This window comes from Crassostrea angulata, chromosome 3 (assembly GCF_025612915.1).
Source record: "Crassostrea angulata isolate pt1a10 chromosome 3, ASM2561291v2, whole genome shotgun sequence".
Taxonomy (NCBI): Eukaryota; Metazoa; Mollusca; class Bivalvia; order Ostreida; family Ostreidae; genus Magallana; species Magallana angulata.
In genome coordinates this window covers 41,238,854-41,251,833 of record NC_069113.1, presented here as the reverse complement: position 1 = coordinate 41,251,833, position 12,980 = coordinate 41,238,854, and the positions used below count along the sequence as shown (strand labels likewise).

Sequence of the window (12,980 nt, the reverse complement as noted above, 5' to 3'; positions counted from 1 at the left end):
ATATATATATAGAATCAAATTGTACACTGTCACAATTTTTTAAAAATATTTGCCACTCTCATAACAAAGGTAGTTGTGAAGTGTTCATGTTATCTGATTTTCTTGACGAAACCAAAAGTAAAATCAAATACCGGTACATCTGGGGAAAACAAGCACATACAATAACGAGTAACGTTACATGTAGATTTAAAAACATGTAATAACAAACCATCACCAACACATAATCCTTTATAAAATATCCTGTTCTTATAATTCAGTACTAATATTCATCTATTATTATTTCCCCAATTCAATTTCATTGACCATTGTATAACTAACAGCTTTATTTAGAAATGCACTTGCAAAGAATCTTTAATTTGATTCAATTGACTGAATGTACTGGTGGTCCAACCCAATTTACAACTTGCATTAATACATTCTATCCACATACATGGGCGCCATGTACACCACGATTACAGTCAGTTTTCTCCCTTTCATCTCGCCTGTGACTGGCCCTGGAAAACATCCATTCAGTCTTTCCCTTTTCCTTGGCATCCATGAATCTCTGATACTGACGGAACTTCATTTTCATCAGGTACCAGGAGTCATTCTTGTTGAAATCGCATATTCCTTTGGTTGGATCGCAGCCTTTGAACTCCTCTGTGTAGTTGCTGTTCGGTAAAGGCTCAGAATCGCCAAAGTAAGGCATGTTCTTAAAGTGCTTTCTGTAAACTTTTTCCATTTTATCATCATCTTTATCATCATCTTCATCATCATCTTCATCATCATCTTCATTGTTGCTTTGTCTCTTCAGATTCTGAGGCAACCCTGGACATTCCCATCTCCCAGACTCCAAGATCCCCTCCTGCCATGGCAATAGGGTTCCCTGGCAACTTGGATCCATCAACATGAAAGTGTTGAGATGGAAGGAGATGGCATTCCACCACCAATCCCACTGACAGCTATACCACTTGTGATCAGGATCCAACAACCTGTCCGCATTGAATCGTTCATCAAAGTCATCCAGGATGTTGAAGAATTTGTGCCTCTTTTTCATGTTCATCTGACAAAACCGATATTCGTGCATTTGTTGAAATCTTCCCTTCATCTTGTTGAATTTATTGGATCTTCTTTTCTCTAGTTTTTCTGCCCTTCGTTGTTGTCTTTTCCAGGGTTTGTGATCCTCTTCCTCTTCATATGACCGTCTTCCTGTCTTGGCCTTGTAATACTTGGATGTCTTCCTCTTCTCATGTTTTTCCCTCTTTTCTCTATACATGTCATCATTTTGTCTGTGTTTTGGATACTTTTCTTCTTTATCCTGATTTTTCCAGTGGTTGTTTCTATGTCTGTGTTCCTTTTTTGGGTCATGCTTCATGTGTTTGGGGTCATTTTCCTTTTGTTTTCTTCTTTTGTTGAACCAGTGCTTGGTCTTTTCCTCCAGTTTTGATGTGATCTTTTGAGCTGCTTCTTCCACTTTTGAGACCAAATTTGTCTTAAGCTTGGTGAGAACCGGTTCATTCTTTTTCCAGAGATCTCCAGACATATTTTTCACCTGGAACAAAGGTATTTTTACATTTTTTAACAAGATATTATACCAGTATTTTAAGTCATTGGCAATATGGATAGCTCATGATGTCAACATATAGTAATTCAAAGTCCTTCCTATAGCTATACATGTACTGAAATCCTACCTGTTTCCAAGTGTCCTGTATCTGCTGAGAAACATCAGACACAGAGGCCTTAGTTTTGTTCAGTATCTTCTGCATGGTCTCTCTCCAGTCCACCTTTTTACCAGCCCCATCTTCTCTGTTTTCTCCCTCCTTCTCACTGCCATTTGACCCAGTGTTAGGCTGGTCATCCAGATTCTGGACATTTTCTGTGCTTGTGTTAGTCATCTCTTCATCATCATCCACGTCATCTCCATAGTCTTCATCAAGAACCTCAACTCCATCATCATCATCAATCATATCTTCGTGTTCAGTCTTCGGTGGCTTGCCATTTTCTGTACTTGTGTTGGTCACTTCTTCATCCTCAATTGCCTTAACTTCCTCATCATTTAACAAAACACCTTGGTCAGGTAGTTTCTCTTCCAATGCTCTCTTTCCATCCATCTGCACCACATCTTCATATTTCTCTTCATCATGATGATATTCCACTGCCTCTTCATTCTCAACATCTGAATGTAATGTACTGAAGTCAGACAGGTGCTTGTCAGAGTTCTCACTATTTGACTCATGTAACTGAGGTTTCTGGTTACCACCTGAATGTACAATGTTGACAATGCTCATAGGTTTCCTCATCGCATCCTTAAGGTCATTATTGTCTTCTTCCACAACAAGCTCATTCTTTATTTCCCTGTCAGTCTTTTTAACCAGTGGTTCAGAATTTCTAGGTTCTTCAACTTCATTTAACTTATCTTCAAAATAAATTAAGTACAGGGATTAAATCACCAGGTATGAGAATGGTAATCCCCCCTAATCAAATAATTGTTTGTGTCCTTGAATAAACTCAGTTTATATTTCTTCAAAGATGCAGTATATATATGGTAGTGTAAAAAATAAATTTATTTGCACTTCAATGTACCGTACATCATTTATTAAAGATTTTTTCATCTCTCTAGTATATGTTTCAAAAAACAGTCAACTTACCAGACAGTTTCTGTTGACATCCCCCATCAGCATTGCCTGGGTGGGATCCATACTTCAGACTTCCCACCAGCTTTTTAAGGTCTTCATTCTCGTGCTGTAACATATTCATCTCTGACTTGAGAGCCATGTTTTTCTGGTCAGCCTGTCTCTTTTTCTCCTCTGCCGTAGACACAATGGGGCTGTACCTAAGCTTCCTGACCTCTGAGCGCAGGTCAACAACCTCATTCTGAGCTTTATTTGCCTCCTCCTTCAGCCCCCTGTTTTCTAAGGTTAACTTTTCTACATCCTGTTGAATGAATGAAAATATTTTCATTTAAGGTAGCTCCATACTCGTAAAATTCTCTGAGGAAAGTTGAAAAACCCAACTGATTTCGACTTAATAGACTTAAATGTCATCAATTGTTAGAAAAAATATACATGTCATCATACTTTTTGAGATGCCAGATAAACATTAACTAAAGCATATTTTAGCATTAGAAAATGTATTTTTTTTTCTGTTAAAAGTAAAATCTTGTAGGCAGAAATTTGTTTTCTTGTTTAATTTTAATGTCAACTTTATCAGAAAACTAAAATTACAAAAATATTTTTAAATTAATTGTTGGAATAAGAACAAGAGGCCCATGGGCCACATCGCTCACCTGAGGAACAATAGGTATGATAAAGTCAGCTTAATGGAGTCATAATACAATCTGGACAATGTACATTAATACATGTAGATCCTGTATAAATAAAATCCATTTATCCCCCTTGGAACTCGGATAGCCCTGATTGCTGAAAATATCTACAAGAGCAGACTTTAATCACCGCTCCTGCACATACATAGGGACTCAACATTATGCAGGCAGGGATGACCGCACACCTACGCAACTCAACATGTACCAACGTTAATGCAAGCAGAGATAACGCAAGCAGGGATGACCTCACACTTGCGTCAACAGCTCAACCTAACGCAGGGAGTGCCGCACACTTGCGCTAGAAAGGCCAGAACACCAGCAGGGATGACTATACACTAGTGCTCCGCCGCAACCACCACCAATACAAGCAGGTATGTCCGCACACTTGTATTAATGCGATACATGGCAGAAATGACCGCACATTCTGTATCGTTGGTTAGAAAAACACGAAGATTAGAAAGAGCAGGGATGTCAACACCCTCAATCTCTCCGTACCTGTTTAACCCCAAACAGTCACTCATTGCAATGCAATAGACACTGTCCCTATATATGTGCCAGCCTAAAATAATTTATAGTATCTCAAAATTGGAAATCAAAAATAAACAAACTAATCCAGCCTAACCCAAAACTACTTATGCAGAACAAACTTATATACATTGAATATTTATTATTGTATAAAAATAATCATCACATTAATTGGTTAACAGTGGATGCATTAATTAAAATAATCAAGAATCAATAAATCAAGGGCAATAACCCAAAACAGTAATACAAAAAGATTCTAATGAAAAAATAGCTGCCTGCTTCAATTTTATAGTCATATCACATGTTGAGTATTGCAGTTCTCAAAAAGATCCTTTACAATTGTTTATATATGGGATATTTAGCTACATCAAACTCTGAACCTTCTTGTGAGGCCGAAGAATTGTCCTGGAGCCAAAGTCTTAACAATTATAAAGAATCATCTTGCTGATTAGTTTCTGAGAAGAAGATTTTTAAAGATTTACTCTTTATTCCTATGTAAAACTTTAACACCCCCCCCCCCATGTGGCCTCACCCTACCCCCGGGGGTCATGATTTTCACAACTTTGAATCTACACTACTTGAGGATGCTTCCACACAAGTTTCAGCTTTCCTGGCTGTTTAGTTTCTGAGAAGAAGATTTTTAAAGATTTACTCTATATATTCCTATGTAAAACTTCGACCCCCCATTGTGGCCCCAACCTAACCCCAGGGGTTATGATTTTCACAACTTTGAATCTACACTACCTGAGGATGCTTCCACACAAGTTTCAGCTTTCCTGGCCGATTAGTTTCTGAGAAGAAGATTTTTAAAGATTTATTCTATATATTCCTATGTAAAACTTCGACCCCCCATTGTAGCCCCACCCTACCCCCGGGGGTCATGATTTTCACAACTTTGAATCTACACTACCTGAGGATGCTTCCACACAAGTTTCAGCTTTCCTGGCTGTTTAGTTTCTGAGAAGAAGATTTTTAAAGATTTACTCTATATATTCCTATGTAAAACTTCGACCCCCCATTGAGGCCCCACCCTACCCCCGGGGGTCATGATTTTCACAACTTTGAATCTACACTACTTGAGGATGCTTCCACACAAGTTTCAGCTTTCCTGGCTGTTTAGTTTCTGAGAAGAAGATTTTTAAAGATTTACTCTATATATTCCTATGTAAAACTTCGACCCCCCCATTGTGGCCCCAACCTTACCCCCGGGGGTCATGAATTTCACAACTTTGAATCTACACTACCTGAGGATGCTTCCACACAAGTTTCAGCTTTCCTGACCGATTAGTTTCTGAGAAGAAGATTTTTAAAGATTTATTCTACATATTCCTATGTAAAACTTCGACCCCCCATTGTGGCCCCACCCTACCCCCGGGGGTCATGATTTTCACAACTTTGAATCTACACTACCTGAGGATGCTTCCACACAAGTTTCAGCTTTCCTGGCTGTTTAGTTTCTGAGAAGAAGATTTTTAAAGATTTACTCTATATATTCCTATGTAAAACTTCGACCCCCCATTGTGGCCCCAACCTAACCCCAGGGGTTATGATTTTCACAACTTTGAATCTACACTACCTGAGGATGCTTCCACACAAGTTTCAGCTTTCCTGGCTGTTTAGTTTCTGAGAAAAAGATTTTTAAAGATTTATTCTATATATTCCTATGTAAAATTTCGACCCCCCATTGTGGCCCCACCCTACACCCGGGGGTCATGATTTTCACAACTTTGAATCTACACTACTTGAGGATGCTTCCACACAAGTTTCAGCTTTCCTGGCTGTTTAGTTTCTGAGAAGAAGATTTTTAAAGATTTACTCTATATATTCCTATGTAAAACTTCGACCCCCCATTGTGGCCCCACCCTACCCCCGGGGGTCATGATTTTCACAACTTTGAATCTACACTACCTGAGGATGCTTCCACACAAGTTTCAGCTTTCCTGGCTGTTTAGTTTCTGAGAAGAAGATTTTTAAAGATTTACTCTATATATTCCTATGTAAAACTTCGACCCCCCATTGTGGCCCCACCCTACCCCCGGGGGTCATGAATTTCACAACTTTGAATCTACACTACCTGAGGATGCTTCCACACAAGTTTCAGCTTTCCTGGTTTTCTGGTTCTTGAGAAGAAGATTTTTGAAAATTTCTCGAAATTTTTCATTAATTTCTAATTATCTCCCCTTGAAAACGGGTGTGGCCCTTAATTTTCACAACTTTGAATCCCCTTTGCCTAAGGATGATTTGTGCCAAGTTTGGTTGAAATTGGCCCAGTAGTTCTTGAGAAGATGTTGAAAATGTGAAAAGTTTACGGACGGACGGACGGACAGACGGACAGACGGACGACAGACAAAATGTGATCAGAATAGCTCACTTGAGCTTTCAGCTCAGGTGAGCTAAAAACTATAGCATTTAGACATCCAACTGAGAGAAAAGTCAGAAAAAGAGTTATTTCCCCTTTGCATAGATAAAATATATAAAAATTTGGAAATTTAGTATAAAATTAAGTGCGAAAATATCTTTAACCTACCAATAATTCTAATTACATCCATGTGATTATATTCACATAAAATAAATAAAATATCTTGCACAATTTTTAAAGAATTCAAACTTTTACAAAAAGTGTGACGTCATAGAACACTGGATCTACTTTAAGGAACTAAAAAGCAATTCTGGAGATCATGGGCAAATTTTTCTTCCACAATTAAAGTTCCATGCAATTTCAACAGTATAAATCTTGTCTTTGCATCCTTTTTCATTCAGTAAATGTAAATGACTTCTCTTTTAAACTACTCTACTAAGCTGCGATTAAAAACAGTCATGTAACCTTGATATTGTTCAACTTGGCAAAAAAAAAGGAAATGTATTAGTGTTACAATAGATTTGAAGTAAAAAAGTGGTAAGGCTTACCAGTTAACAGTAAAACATGGTTATAGGGAACACGCCTTTAATAAATAGACACTTACAGCAAAGTGATTTTCATTCCCCGTGATAATATTATATGTCTTAAACTTGAATGATTTCACAAATTATGCTCATAACGAAGGAAAATCGTCCGTCCCTGACATTTTGTTATGAGCTTGTTTTAGTGTATTTTCTGATGTGCTAGTATTTATATATGATTTTTGTATGAACATTTTACCTCTTCAAATGGACAATCCCAATCTAAATCCATGTTGACAGACATTTCCTGGATGTTCGAGTTGACAAACCTCTCCTTAGCAGATCCTACAAATGAAGGATATAACCAAAAAAATTATGTTAAGGTATCAAAGTTTAGCAATCTTATAAATGATTACAATATAAATCAGAAGGTATTACTGGTATAGTATAAGTGTAGTATGCAGATATACAGAAATATGGCCTTTATTAGAAGAATAAATTATCTACACTTGATCTTTGAATCGTTTACAATGATAAAACGACAGGAATTTTATAGTTCAAAGGTTATAATGGCTAAACAATCCTTTATAAATTATAATTAGGAACTTCATCTTTCAATTTTTCAAAGGAAATTTTGAGAAAAGATTTAAGAAAAAGTTAATGATAACATGTACAGTAAAATTATCCCTCATACAAGGCGGAGATACTTTTGAGGTAAAATCGCAGGCGAGCACTAAAAGTAAAATTTTATGATAATACAGTAATACTGTACCACTTGTACAAGGCAGACATACTTGTAAGGTATATACTCACCAATAGCATGACCAATGCCCAGCCCCACGGCCACAGATATCACCACCACCATCACCATGTTCAGGGTGACATTGACGCTGGGGTTGGGTCGAAACACATACTGACGGATGAGGTTGTTTTCTGCCATCAAATCACTAATGTCCACATTGGACAGAGTGGAGTAGTCGTCACTGAAAGGGTCTCCGCTCCGGTCACTCTCCATCCGATCGTCCTGCTCATCTTCTATCTCTGGGGAGGACTCAGTATCTGGGTCATCTAAAAAGTAAAATGTACATGTGGTGGTTATTTCTCTCTTTATCCAGCAATTCTAACTCTCTGTACATCGAGAATTTGGGTCATCAAAATAGACTACCACTGATAATCTCTTTCTGCAACCTGTATATATGTACCGGTATGTTCTAATATATATCAAATAATTACAGGGGAAAATTAAGCATGAATAAAAGTTAACCTTGTGGAACTCCCAAAAACATAAAATCTTCCTCCTCTTCCCCATTTCTTTGATCAACCTCTCCACTTTCTTCAAATGGAGGGGGAATAACTGGTTCCTGGTGTTCCACTTGTGAGGCCTCCACAACTTGAAAACCCTGCATGGGACCATCATCCACCTCCTAAAAATTCAAGGAGAAAAATGTTTATCATGATGTGAAACTGCAACAGTTTCCAAAAAATGTTCAACACTGCTTGAAAAATATAAACAAACTTATTATAATTACTTAAATTATCAAGGCTTTTGAATTCTTGCATTCTGCATGTAAGTATGTTGGTTAAGAGTAATATAAACATGTAATCTCCCTGCAATTAAACTCTTAAAGAAAATTTTAAAACCTCCAATGAACACAGAATTTTTTTTATTCTTAATAATCAATATTCAAAATCTGTACTCCATTGTTATTTTCTATACACACTTTTTGGTACAAGAGTCATCTAATATTAGTTAAGTTTTGAATGTCTAAAGATGATATGCCAGATAACTGCAATAATCTTTCATTAATATTCTCAGATAGAATAACAAGGGATTGCTCTTCTTCCTTACATTTTGTGATTCTCTGTTCACATTTTCTTTCACAATTTCTGCTTGGGCATTATCCACACATTCAGCATTCTCCTACAGCAAATACAAATGCTTATTAAAAGATCATATATAATTCATGTACCGGTACTATTAAAAATGCAAATACATTTCACAATATCATATACATCTACAAGCATTATGTTGTCAAGAAATTTAAAACAAACAAGATTTTTTAAAAGTACTTTAAAATAATATAATGGTTAAACAAAGTGAGGGCTATCAAACCTTTTCCGGGTCTGGGATGGTCACAAAATCCCTCTCCTCCTCACTTGGTGTTGACATCTCAGGCTCTGAAGACTTTGGTTGTCTAGACTTTGATTTCTTTCGTCGCTTCAGAGTTCCTTCATTCTTTTCAATTTTGTGATCATCAGATTCATCTGATTCTGTAAGGGAATCTGTACACAAATAAAGAGACAACTAAATAAACTCAGCAACAGCTAATGCATGCACGCAAGTTAAAATGACCAACTTTCAATAAATACATTCTGTTACACATTTAATTTCATATTGAAAGTTTGAATAGCTACTTACCCTTTTCTTTGCTCCTAAGTCTCAAAACAAGGAAAGGTCCAGAAGAAGCTGAAGGTATCTGGGGCAATTGGATAGATTCCAAGGAATGGAGGTCACTGGTATCCATAGAGACGACCTCGATAGAACTATCCGAGGTTTCACTTTGGTTATCATCAGAACACTGCAGAAGAAAAATTCATTGGGAATGTGCTAGAATTTTCAATAAGAAAATAAATCAATGGTATCAATGTTATTCTATAAATAATTGATTCCAATAACTTTTTCATGCAAAAATCTGCATTTGGTCAATTATTTTCCATGAATTTATATTGTATTAATTAAATAACCTCCACTCGCTTTCCGTCATTTCCAATAAACTCCCATCCACTGCTACTTGAACTGCTCTCTGCCATCTTTTACTTATAAACCTGCAAAATGAAAATTTTCTTTTTAATTTCAAGTAATCAACTGAGAATCATTAAATCCAAAAAGATCTAATACATAATCATTACATACACATCTATAGATAAATATTTACATTTTTACAGTGTCTTTGTCTGTGATAACACTTCGAATTCATTTTGAAATGTATAGTCAAATACATTTCATTAATGACTAATTTAATATTCTGATACTTCTATAAAATACCCAAGAAATCATTCTTCATATATTATGAGGTGATCAAATACGACTGGGTGTGATCAAATCTAACATAAATCCCTATCCCTTCATCACTCCCAACCACATTTGATCACCTCGTAATACTCAAAGAATGATTCCTTATTCCTAAATTATAGTCTGTCCCAAGTTATTGCTTCCATCAATTTTTGATGATTTTTAATCAAAATACACATACCTGTGAAAGAAATACAATTGAAATCAATGAAAGGGAATATATCCAAGATATCTTCATTGAACAATTATCCCTTTTCACTCATAAGATTTCACAGGAACGAAAACAATTTTCTTACGGAGATTTGTAATGGGAAATGTTTACATCTTTTCTCCATTCGGAATATACTCGGAATACATCGCGCAATTTTTCAACATTATCATCCGGGCTTATTAATGGCTGATGCAATGCAAAATCTTCGTAGACTTTCAATTTTTGGATGTGTATTGAAACCTGAAGCGGTAGAGGGGGCGTTTCAAAACAGATGATCTGGACATTCTTCATATTAGTGGATGAACGTAGTTTGAGCACAAAGGTATTTACTGTTATTGAAATATCAAGCAAAAAGTGGTGGAAGCAAAAACTCGGGAAAGAGTATAATTAAATTTATTAATAACATAATACAATGAGAAAGTACAAGTCATTTCCAGAGTAATTTTAACTTTGACATGCAACTTTCTTTCAGTATAAAAGGAGTATAAAGATTGAACCTAATATATAAAATATCCATATACTAGTTCAAAACATTGATAGTTATGTTTTGTCATATCTCTGTTTATAGACCTATTAGGCCTAACATGATTATAACGATGATCAAATCTGGTGGGCCTACGTATGTTTAAACAACTAAATTAGTATATACAAATTGTTTCATTGTTCATTTGCTGTTGTATTGCTAAACGAAGTTCTCGATGGAAATCTAGACAAATGATGAAATCATCTTTGCAGTCCAAAAGTTTCCATTCTACTCTAGCTGCCCCCAAATGAACAGAAAATAAACCATTTAACTTGCTATTTTAACTTGTCATGTTTAATGTCATGTTTATTTTGAAACTAAATGATTATCATGCAAGTTCTTTATTAAAATAGCTTACCTGTGGACTCAACAAATTCTATTCACCTCATAATAAGGATCAACCGTCATTGCCGATCTGACATAAATACGTCCAAAATATTTATATCAACAAACGTCACGTGACATTATACGACAGTTTCGTATTTATCATACATTGTCTTCTTTTTAATACTTTCCAATGACTTATATAATGTGTTTGTGGTATATATCACTAAAACACATTTAAAATGTTACGTTTTGCATTATTGTTGTACAAGATAAATCGAAATCGAAATGATTACTAAAGCCAATCATGTTTTGACCCTAATCCGTGGGGGGGGGGGGGGGGGGGGGGGGGGGGGGGGGGGGGGGTGAAAAACGTCAGCTATTCAATGCAATATGTTAATTAGGTTGATGATTACATGAATTCCAAAAACAGTTTAATAAAAAAAAATGTAGGCCTATATTATTGTGATAAACAATCGTCGGGGGTAAAACTGGTTGAGAAAATTAAGAATCCTTTCTGTTTCTGGCTTTTCCCGCGCAAAACTCACTCGCTGTACCGAGAATGAATCGGATTTCCATGATTTTGGGAAATACTTTTTTCTCAATATCTGAAAATTCAATATACAGTAATAGAGATTCATTGAATATGATAGAATTAGAAATGCAAGAATTGTGCTTTGATGATAAACATGTAATATTAACAGGTGATTTCAATGCTCGAACTGGAACAAGTTCAGAATTTTTTGATATAGAAAATGCAAAAAATGACCAATTTAATGAAATTTTTGATAACATGGAAGATGACCTGACATTTTAAAGCAATAAAACTGAAAGAAACAACGAAGACAAACACCAAAATGCATATGGTAAAATGCTACTAGAAATGTGTAAAGCAAACAAGATGCTAATTGTAAATGGGCGCATTGGTGATAATTTATCAGGGAAGCTAACATGTAAAGGTTCGAGCACTGTTGATTACTTCCTCTGTGATTATTCTACTTATAAATATGTGTCGAATATGAGAGTTCTTGAACAAAGCAAACTTTTTTCTGATTGTCATACACCAATTTTATTGTATTCAAATCTACAGCGAAATACAAATGCAGCTGTGTCTCAATTGAAGGTTGATTGTTTAGAAAAAATCAAACCATGGGATCCTACTAAAGAAAACTTATATGTACAATCTATTGATACCGAACATCTTAGCAAACTTTTATTATTGTTAGATAACAGTTGTGTTGAAAATACCACGGATGTTGTTATTAATGATATTGTCGAAATCCTTAATAATATATATATAGATGCTGCTAAAATTGCCATAGGCTCAGGTGTTATTGGTGGAAAAAATCAAAACTCAAAAACACATACCAATTCAAAACCTTGGTTTACAAAAGCATGCCAAAAAGCTCGTACAAAATATCGTAATAGCAAAGTTTATTATTATAGAAAACGTACAGTAAATGCGCATAAAAAATATAAAGAACATGAAAAAAACTACAAAAAAATTATTGACAAAGAGCAACTGAAGTACAGAAACAAAATTAGTAAACATTTGAAAGATATCAAAAACAAAAATCCTAAAGAATATTGGAAAGTAATAAATAAGAATAACAAAAATAAAAATTGCCAAAATCAATCGGCAATCGGTATTGATGATCTTTATCAGTATTTCAGAGACTTAAACAGGTCTCCCGAAATAAGCGATGAAAATAATCACATGGTTGATAATGAAATTGCTAATTTACAGTATGAAGATTATAATCACGATCTAAATAATTACATTACCCAAGATGAAATAAAAAAAGCAATTAAGAATCTAAAAAATAATAAAGCCAGTGGGGAAGATGGGATAAGAAACGAATATATTAAAGCAACACAGCAGTTAATGTTGCCAGTTTATGAAAAGTTGTTCAATTTAGTTTTTTCGTCTGGTAAGATTCCCTCTATTTGGTTGGAGGGAAATATTATACCAATATACAAAAACAAGGGTGTTAAAACCAACCCACAAAACTACAGACCAATCACTATACTAAGCTGTATTGGAAAACTTTTTACCTCCATTCTTAACGAACGACTGAATACACTTTCAGATGAATTTAACGTATTACATGAAAACCAAACAGATTTTAGAAAAGAATATTCA

General features: G+C 35.3%; 1 pseudogene; it reads right to left on the bottom strand.

Moving 5' to 3' along the window:
- Window positions 1-1,223: 1,223 nt before the first annotated feature.
- LOC128177936 (protein PFC0760c-like) lies at window positions 1,224-11,132 on the bottom strand (annotated as a pseudogene).
- Between the last annotated feature and the right edge of the window lie 1,848 nt (window positions 11,133-12,980).